The sequence below is a fragment of the Typha angustifolia genome, chromosome 5, assembly GCF_048772165.1.
Source record: "Typha angustifolia cultivar Huaian chromosome 5, ASM4877216v1, whole genome shotgun sequence".
Taxonomy (NCBI): domain Eukaryota; kingdom Viridiplantae; phylum Streptophyta; class Magnoliopsida; order Poales; family Typhaceae; genus Typha; species Typha angustifolia.
The window spans coordinates 1,200,640-1,210,405 of NC_133243.1; positions in this window are offsets into that span (position 1 = coordinate 1,200,640).

A 9,766-nucleotide genomic window follows, 5' to 3' on the forward strand; every position below is an offset into this window, starting at 1 on the left:
AAGTATAATTATATTTCTAGTTCTCTTTATTCGGCATTAACAAGAAGCTCATTCTCAAAAGCCATAATTTCTTCTCCATGTTACAATCTCATTCTCTCGGGTGATGAGAAGATCAAGTATGTCCTACTAGGACCTCACAATGATCGATTTCCTTCATCGTCAGTCTCCTCCTCTCTTCTCCTTCATCGTCGATAACAAAATTTGTTCTAAATTGTTCTATCTATTCAATTTTTCATAATACAATCTGCTACGTACTAAGTTTGACATTATCAAGTTTGATTTTATGATCATATTCTCATCTAACTTAAAGTTTGGGATAAATCACACGTACATGTATACGGTTTACAATTAAAAAAGACAACCATAGACGAAACTTGTATGCACTTCTATGAAAATGATCAAATGAGCATAAATTAAGCTATCTGTTTTAGTTTTGCAAATCGTTCTTAATTTATTACCTGAATACTATATCTATGGTTAAGAACAGATTGCAAGTATATCCAATCAAAAGAAAATGTATGAGATGCAGTTAAAAGGACACTCTAGTGAGATTCATGTTTCAATTCGATCAAAGAAGAAGAAGAAATACAAGATAAGATAATGCATATGGGAGAAATGAAGTTCCCTATGTAAGAAGCTCCAAAACAAACTAGTATGCAAAAAATATTGGTCATGTGTGGATCATTAAGATAAATGTATATATTCCCAAAAAAAAAAATTCCTAACTAAAAATGGGGATGAAAATATCCATAATAAGGGGATTTATTCTATTTTTCAATCCCAAAATTTCATCTCATATTTGGCTTAAATATTTTACAGAATAAAGAGGATTTATTTTGGAATAACTCACTTATTCCACTCAATAAAACAATCTCTAGATACTTTTTGATATGAATTCAAAACCCTGAAGTGCGAAGCTTAGAGTATTTTTCTACGTATCTCTATTTTTAAAATTTACCTTCTTCAACATCTTCGGAACATAGCAAAATTTCTATGACTCTATTAAGAGCCCAATCTTTTAGGTATTTTACATCATCTCTTTTCAAATCGGATATTTGCATTATGTTTCAAATTGTATCATTAGATGCAGTGTTAGCATAGGCTTCTAATTGTCGATTAAATTTTATCTTCTTATTTTTTTCAGACTCAATTGACCGGTATAAATAACGATTAGTAACATCCTTTTGGACCATGTTACGATCCTTCCTCGGCTATAGGCTCTGATACCAGCTTGTTACGATCCTTCCTCGGCTATAGGCTCTGATACCAGATTGATACGAACCCTCTTTTGGTGCTATGGCTCTGATTCAAGATTAATACGATCTTGCACGGAACTTTGAGATCAGATCCCGAAATATCCCGCCGTTGGATCTCTGTGAAATTTTGATATGTTGTAGGCCCGGAAAAGAGCTTTCCAACGGATCTAGTTTCAGGCGAATCGGAGATGGGGATCTCGAAATATCGTTCGTTTAGTGGACGAACGTCAGGATACTCTGTTTTGGATTCCGTGGATGAAGGCACGAAATCCTAGGTAATGGTGGATTGTGGAGGGCCGGTGTTGATGGGGTGGCACCGGTGTAAAAGTGATGGTGGAAGGGTTATGGATGATGGAAAGGTTAGGGATAGCGATGGATAAATTGGAAGAAGGGGGAGAAGAGGGCCACTCCTAAGGGACTAGGGTGATTGGCCTGTCGAGGGAGATTAGAAGCGGCGTCGCCGGGGAGATTGAGGTAACGGGAGCGAAGAAGATGAAGGAGGCAAGGCAAACTCAATTCTCAATAATCAATAATAATTTTGGTTGCCCTACACATACTTTTATAGGCTAACCAACAACTCAATCTTATCCTAAAACACAATCTTATCCTAAAACTCAATCTTATCCTAAAACTCAATCTTATCCTAAAACTCAATCTTATCCTAAGGTAAATCCAAACTCGAGACGATGTCGGTGAAGTCCGAATCGTATCAGACCACATATCTAATTTATTAAATTTAGATTGATTATTGTTATAGCCATATCTCTTACATAAAAATATTTGTTTCTCACATTAACTTTTTCTTATAATAGCATTTGCTAGAATTTTCTATACTAGAATTTGTAAAATTGTCAATTAGTCTTAATCTACACTCTTCTTTATTATTAATTTTAATCTCAATTTTGAGTGAAGACCCTAGTTAGAAGATGTTCCTTTGCTCCAACGATCTAGATCATTCTCGAAGCGCAATATATTCTATATGGTCGTAATCTATAATTATGTTTATTTCAAAGACTTCTATTTTACTTATTTATTTACTATAATTGAATCATGATTAGTTGTGTAACCCTCCTGAAAGTAAAAGATAAGGTATAAGTTAAATTAACAAATTATAAATTGTCAACCAAAAATAAGACATAAGTGAAACTAAGTAAGCTAATAATTTTATTTTAAAACTTCTTTAGTTGGGTGGAATGATATGTGGTTCTGTAAAGTTGAATAAGAATGTTTCATATATCATAGATAATGCAATATCCACATTTATATCTTCAAACCTCATTAAAAAAAGTTATTCTTTTTTAGTGCACCTTTTGTGTTACAAACCGGCTTGATCCGATTCGTAACGGTTCTGCACGGGATTTGGGATCCGCGGGTGGAGGCATAGATTCCTAAGTATAGGATGGAAGTGATGATGGAGTGGAAACTGAATAGTTGATGGAGGTGGCTCGGTAATAGATGATCGTAATTTGCGGATGCAATAGATAGTTGAAGGCTATGATTGGCCTACAACTATGGTAAAAATTATACGGTTTAAGATAAAGAGATAAAGAGGGAGAAGTAGGCATGCCTTACCGGACTAGGAGGATCGGCAGTAGAGGAGATTAGAAGCTAGACGAGACCGTGCCAACGGAAACAGTGGCACTGGTTGGTGAAGAGGGAGGTCGGAGACGTAGAGGCCAGCGGCCTAGTTGAGAGAGATCGAGGGCAAAACCAATTAATCTTTCATTCCAAGTATGTCTAAGATACAAGCCATAAGGCCCTATTTATAGAAATTAAATCAAAAAATCTAAAACAAATTTAACTAAATTAGTCTTCCTTAACTTCTCGGATTAACTCATTATTTTGCCGCAGATAGATCCCGAATCTGGAGAAGTCGTGAATACCAAAGTTGTAAATCCGGAGGTTTTCAATCTTATCGAACTAGTTTGATATTATTCGGATATATGTAGAACATTCTGTGAATATTTTTTTGAAACTGCAAATATGTAGAACTACTTTAACTAAACTACATAAGAATAATAAATTAGCTAATTAAATAAAATCCTAACATATTAAGACCTTAACTAAACTACATAAGAATAATAAATAAGATAACTAAATTTAATCTATGAAGCCCAATGTCTTTCAAAGTGATCGGATCTAGTCCGAATCACTTCATTTTGCTATCATGATATGTGGGTCAATAAATTTATCTTAGAATTGTTTTTTCTAATTGTCAGCCAAACTTAACACTATTAAGTCTATTTTCAACACTATCTATATATTTTATTTGTTTCTTCCTTACTTTCGTTCTCTAAATATTCTTTTAAAATCTTAAAATTCTCTTTTGACTTGGATATTTCAAAAGATATTTAGTTACCTAAATTATTCGAGTAATGACGGCGTAATTAAGAATATAGTTTTTTCTATTAAAAGAAAAAATATACGATTTTACATTTTTAGTTCACCTTTTCCAAATCCAAATATTTAGCCCCTGTTTACTTCAAGAATATCATAATAATTCTATTTTTGAATACAAATATTATTCATCAAAATTACATCTTATGCTATATAGTAACTCAATTATTAATTTACGCTTAATATCTATCCATCAACTTACTTTATATTAAATCAAATAGTTTTTATAGTAATTTTACAAAAAAAAACTTTTTCCTATCTTTTTCACTTTATATTATATTAAAAATAATTATTATATAATTATTTTAAAATATAAATGAACATAAGAATAGTATTTTCTAGAATAAAAATTTTATTTTAAACATAACAAAGAGGAATACATATTCTAAAATTGACTTAGTGTAACGCCCCCGCCCGGCACGGGCACGTGCACGCACACGCGCCCACACGGCACGCGCGGCACACGCGACAGGTCGGGCGGGGCCCGTCACGCACGGATACACTCCTGTGCACATACGTTCATGACATCATCAAATAACACCTGCTAACATATCCATGATCACATAATCCATCACCAAATAAATCATACTCTTAACATATGAATATCAAAGTCCACAATAATATACACTAAACCGCTACATAATCTGGCAGGACCCACACAGGCCACAACAAACCATCAAGATACAACTAAAATAACTAATACAAGGGTACACTATGATTCGACCTGTATTATACAAATCATTGTCTAATACAAAAGAGTACAAGTATCAAATATTGGTACAACTCGATTTCTATATAAACTATCATCTATACCATCTCGTATCTATAGCTTACCTCATCATCGCTCTAAAATATCTTCTCAAGTCGCTATCACGTACCACATATCTGAGGGGGTTAGAAAAGAAATAAAGAGAGTCATGAGCAAAAGGCTCAGTGAATAGACCTTACCCCGAATCAGTGATGCCAAACAGAGAGTAAATCATGTACTGGATAATATGAATCAGAAAGAGTATCATGTCATGAATGAGTATATGAATGTATCCTCAATAATATATAAATGAAAAGTAGATAACACGTCATAACTGATAAAAGTATATAATCCTCGACTATGAGTAAACAAATCTCCATGTCATCTATCATCATAACTCTCTCTCAAATATGACACATGATGCATGCCGATCATGACTATGCTATGATATCAAATGCAACCATATATGATGCATATTGACCACTCGATAATCAGGTAACCGAATGATAATGAAATCATATGCATTTCTCAACATCACGATCATCACCGACATCTCGGTATAATATCATCATACTAGACCACTGTGCACAGTCAACACTCGGTACCCGGTCTTAACATCATGCCCGAAGGCTCAGAGCATACTCTGTCATCCGCAAGGAGTATCTCAAATATAACCATACCCTGCCATCCGCTAGGGTATCAACATCCATCCAGACCGGGCACCCTTCTAGCTGATAGAAATCTCGTGAGGATAACTCGCCACATATGCCCTGTCGAACGGCATGTGTCCGAATGTCTGCTGCGCACACAGACTAACGACCTCGGACGTAAGGCCAACAGGATCGCGACCATGTCGAGCGATCAATCATCCACCAAGCGCGTCCTAACCCTCGCGCCCACTCGGGTATCCTCACGCTTTCTATCAACTATCCTATCAATCACATTTCATGCTTTCCTTTTTAAATGACAAATCATATGCATATATCCAGTACAATAACAAGTCAATGCATAATCGGAATTTAGGTGGAATAGGAATCAAGAGCAAAATGATGTAATGCAAATTCCAACCATGTATCTAACACATGCATACTCATGCTAGAAATCATCCTGACATAAAATCATAACAGCATAATCATCTCCAATCATCTCTATATATCACCAATGTACTAATATCCCAGATCAGTCTAATCAAATGCATGATAAAATATGCTTGACTGAAATCATCTCTATATAAAGTCATATAATCATGCTGGAAGCCAAAATTATGCATGTACATAATATGTAATATATCCTAATTTGAGAAAGGGATCTAGGGGATAAGACTACTCACCGTCTGATCAGAAGATACAAACCACGCATCTCTCACGTCCGTCAGGTAACCGAGTGATACTCATCGCTAGCAAGGTCCACGGGGTCTCAAATAAGGGGTTCGGGATCGTCTGAAAATGTTTAAGTAACATAAAGTTAGTTGTTTATCCCATTATAATCCGTTCGAGTAAAATATGATGACTTATTAGATTTTAGAATTTCTACTTATTTTTATAATTGGCTAGATTTTTATTATAAATAAAATATAAATATAGATAAAAACCTAATTATAATTAAATTATATCTTGATTAATTAGGGACTATGTAGCCATTATCTTCTTTGTTACAAAATAATGATGTATAATAAATTAATAGAATTACTTAAAAAAATGTATATCATAAGAATATTAGAATATAAATCTAATAATTATAATTTACAAATTTATCTATTAATCTAATATACATATAAGTAAGTAAATAAATAAATATAAGTATTACCTATATTTATGCCTAATTAATCATTAATTATAAAAATTATCATTAATAAAATTACATTGAAGGATATATAATATTATTAAAATAGTTAATGTCTAAATAATCTATTTGCATTAATTAAGAAGCAAAATACTTAAATAAATAACATAAATAAACTAATTAATTAATAATTTAATTACAACTGCCATCAGTGCTGGGCTCGGCCCAGCACTGTCTGCTACAGTGCTGGGCCGAGCCCAACACTGTGCAGAAAGAGAAAAGAGGAGCTGAGGAAGAAGGAGAAAAAGAAAGAAAGAAAGAAAGAAAGAAGAAAGAAGAAGAAGAAGAAGAAGAAGAGAAGAGGAAGAGAAGAAAGAGAGGAGGTGAGGGAGGAGGTTGCGGACCCGGGCCGACGGGGAGGGCACCGGCCGCTGCTGGCCAGCCAGCGGCCGGCCTCTCGCCGGTGGCTCAGCTCCGACGAGCCCACCCTCGGGCAAGAAGAGAGAGAGAGAGAGAGAGAGAGAGAGAGAGAGGAGCTCACCGGCGCTCGAGGAGGTGGCGACGGCGACGACCGGCCTCGGCGAGAGAGAGAGAGAGAGATAGAGAGAGAGCATCCAGAGAGAGAGAGAGAGAGAGAGAGAGAGAGAGAGATTTAAAGAGAGAGAGGGAAGGCGGTGGGAGGTTGGCGGTGGCTGCGGCGGCGCTGGGGCCTGCCGCTGCCAGATGGCCGCAGCCGGTTGGCTGCGGCGACGCGAGGGGGGGTGCGTGGCACCTCCCCCACGCAGCCCCACTGCATGGGCACGAGGCCGGTCACACTGTGAGCCTTTATATATATGTGAAGAAAACCCTAATTGGAGAATGATGATGTTAATGGAATTGGTTTTAGCCTTATCTTCTTCTTTACTTGACTCTAGCCATTAGCGCCCTCTCCCACTTCCATTCTTCCACCGCCCAAGTCTTTGGTGGGCCTCTTCCAACATCTAATCATCATTTTCCACAATAACTTCTCCCCCTTCATACCAAGATAGTCATTAGAGGACTATCAAGCTAGGATCTAATTGACCTTCGACCACTATACGGTCGATATCTTGAGATCTAACCGTCCAAATCCGGTGATCTTGGATTCGTTGGAAATCCATCTTCAAGAGCAACAACATATTCAAAATTCAGAAGGATTTGTTAGTTAAATTATGTTAGGTTTTTATTTGTTGGCAATTGTGTACAAAATATTCTAAGTGTATTTTTTACATGTATATGAGCTTTACACAAGTCTAGAATATCTCTGGCCTAAAGAATTGCAAGGTTATTGGAGAAAAGCTGTTGAGTTCACACCGCGTTCATAAACGCGTTCGAACGCGGTGTGTTCACAAACGAGTTCGAACGCGAAATCTGCGTTCACACAGACAGAGAGCCGCGTTCACAAACGCGTTCGAACGCGGGCACTGCGTTCACACAGACAGAGAGCTGCGTTCACAAACGAGTTCGAACGCGGTGCGTTCACAAACGAGTTCGAACGCGAAATCTGCGTTCACACAGACAGAGAGCCGCGTTCACAAACGCGTTCGAATGCGGGCACTGCGTTCACACAGACAGAGAGCGGTGTTCACAAACGCATTCGAACGCAACCTGAAGAATTCAAGCTGTCGCGTTCGAACGCACTCGAGCCCGTTCGAACGCACCAACAAAGTTTAAAAATATTGGACTTTCATGAGTACGGATAAGATTCAGATTTGACTCTATCTTGAAGATCATGAGTACGGATAAGATTCAGATTTGGCTCTATCTTGAAGATCATGAGTACGGATAAGATTCGGATTTGGCTCTGATACCAATTGAAAAAAAATAAATCCCTAGACACACATATGTATCTAACCTCTAGGCAATGATATTTCTCGTTCGCTTAAGTAAAAGTCGGAAGAAATATTAAAAACGAAAGTAGAGATGAACGCCAAGATTTTAACGTGGAAAAACCCAAAACGGGAAAAAACCACGGATCCAAACTCGGATCAAAACCAATCATTTTACTCTGAAATTTTCTTTGGTTTCAGTTTTAGATTTGTCGAGAGTTTTTGTTATAAAAAAAAATTGATGCACTCCTAGATTCAATAATATACTCTTGACATAAAAATATGATTTTTCTCTTGATTATGAGTTATTATAGTCAATTTTGTCATCTTGTAGTATATTGTTTCAATTTTGATTTTGTCACTCCCTCGACTTCTATAATAATAAAATTTTAATGCACTCATAACGTATGTGTATTCTTGTGTGAGCATGATATCATAAATATTTTTTTAAATAGCTCACTATTAACTTTGATTTGCACAGTTTGACCTCATACTTAGTTATCAAATATATTTTTATAAAAGATCAATGAAAAGGGCTACAATGAGTTAGTGTGAAAGCCGTCTTGTTTCGAGTCCAGTTTGACTCAGTACATTATATGCAAAAAAAAAAAAATGATAGATGTGAATTTCTTCTTACACTTTATTTGATTTGTACTACAAGAAAAGGGCTACCTACTCATGTGTGAAAGCCATCATTGCACCTATTTTTTTTAAAAAAAAAATACAGAAAAAATTCCTGTTATGTTATGGAGAATAAGTCGAAAAGTGCAAAATTTCAATACTAAGTCGGTTTGACTACTGTGTTGCATCATTGTTTATAGATGAAGTTTGTTTAAGAAGATTGGTTCATGTTATCTATGCTCATCTTGCATATGCGTATCGTTATGATCAATCAAGATTAATTTAATTTTGAGTGATGCATTAGAATTGATTATAATATGCTTTTGATGACTTGATTAATCTGTGTATGACTTATTTCATTTGATTGTCATATTCTATGTCTTGAATGTATTTTGAATTTCTAGAAGTGCATCTCCAAAGTCTATTGATCTTGATTGATTTCGTGTCGTTTCAAGTTTTGATCACGTTAAAGTTAATATCTTGATGTTTTTTGTGCGATTGAATGTGATAACTTGCATTTTTAAGTGGAAGATGGATTTCACTTAGGGTCTTCATGGTTTCTAGAATTTTTGGATTTTTTTTGTATTCTTTGGGCATATGTTGAATCTTGCGACTTTTTTTCTTCTCTAGAATGCCTAAAAAAGCTACAGTTACCAAGAAACCAAGGCCGCCTTCTTCACCTACCTCGACTCTGTGTTGACGATTCTTCATCGTCAGTTTCCTCCGAGTTCCTAGTCTTTGGCATTTGTGTCAAAAAGGGGGAGAGTGTCTTAGTGTCTAGGTTAGTGTCTAAGTGTCTAGGTGTGTAGGGGGAGTATGAGCATAGGGGGAGTTTATGAGAGTCTTAAGTACTTTTGAACTTTGCTTGAAGTAACTGTGAACTGCTTAAGTACTTTTGAATTTATGCTACATTGATAACTTGTGTTTAGATTGTTTATTCATTTCAAGTTATTTTCACTTGATCTTGGATTGGTATATGTTTATTTGCAGGGCTTGATGTGCAAAATATTCTAGACTTGTTGATTGCTCAATTTGAAGTCTTTGTAATATCTTGTAACCTAGGTGTTTTGTCACAAATTGCCAAAGGGGGAGATTGTTAGGTTTTTATTTGTTGG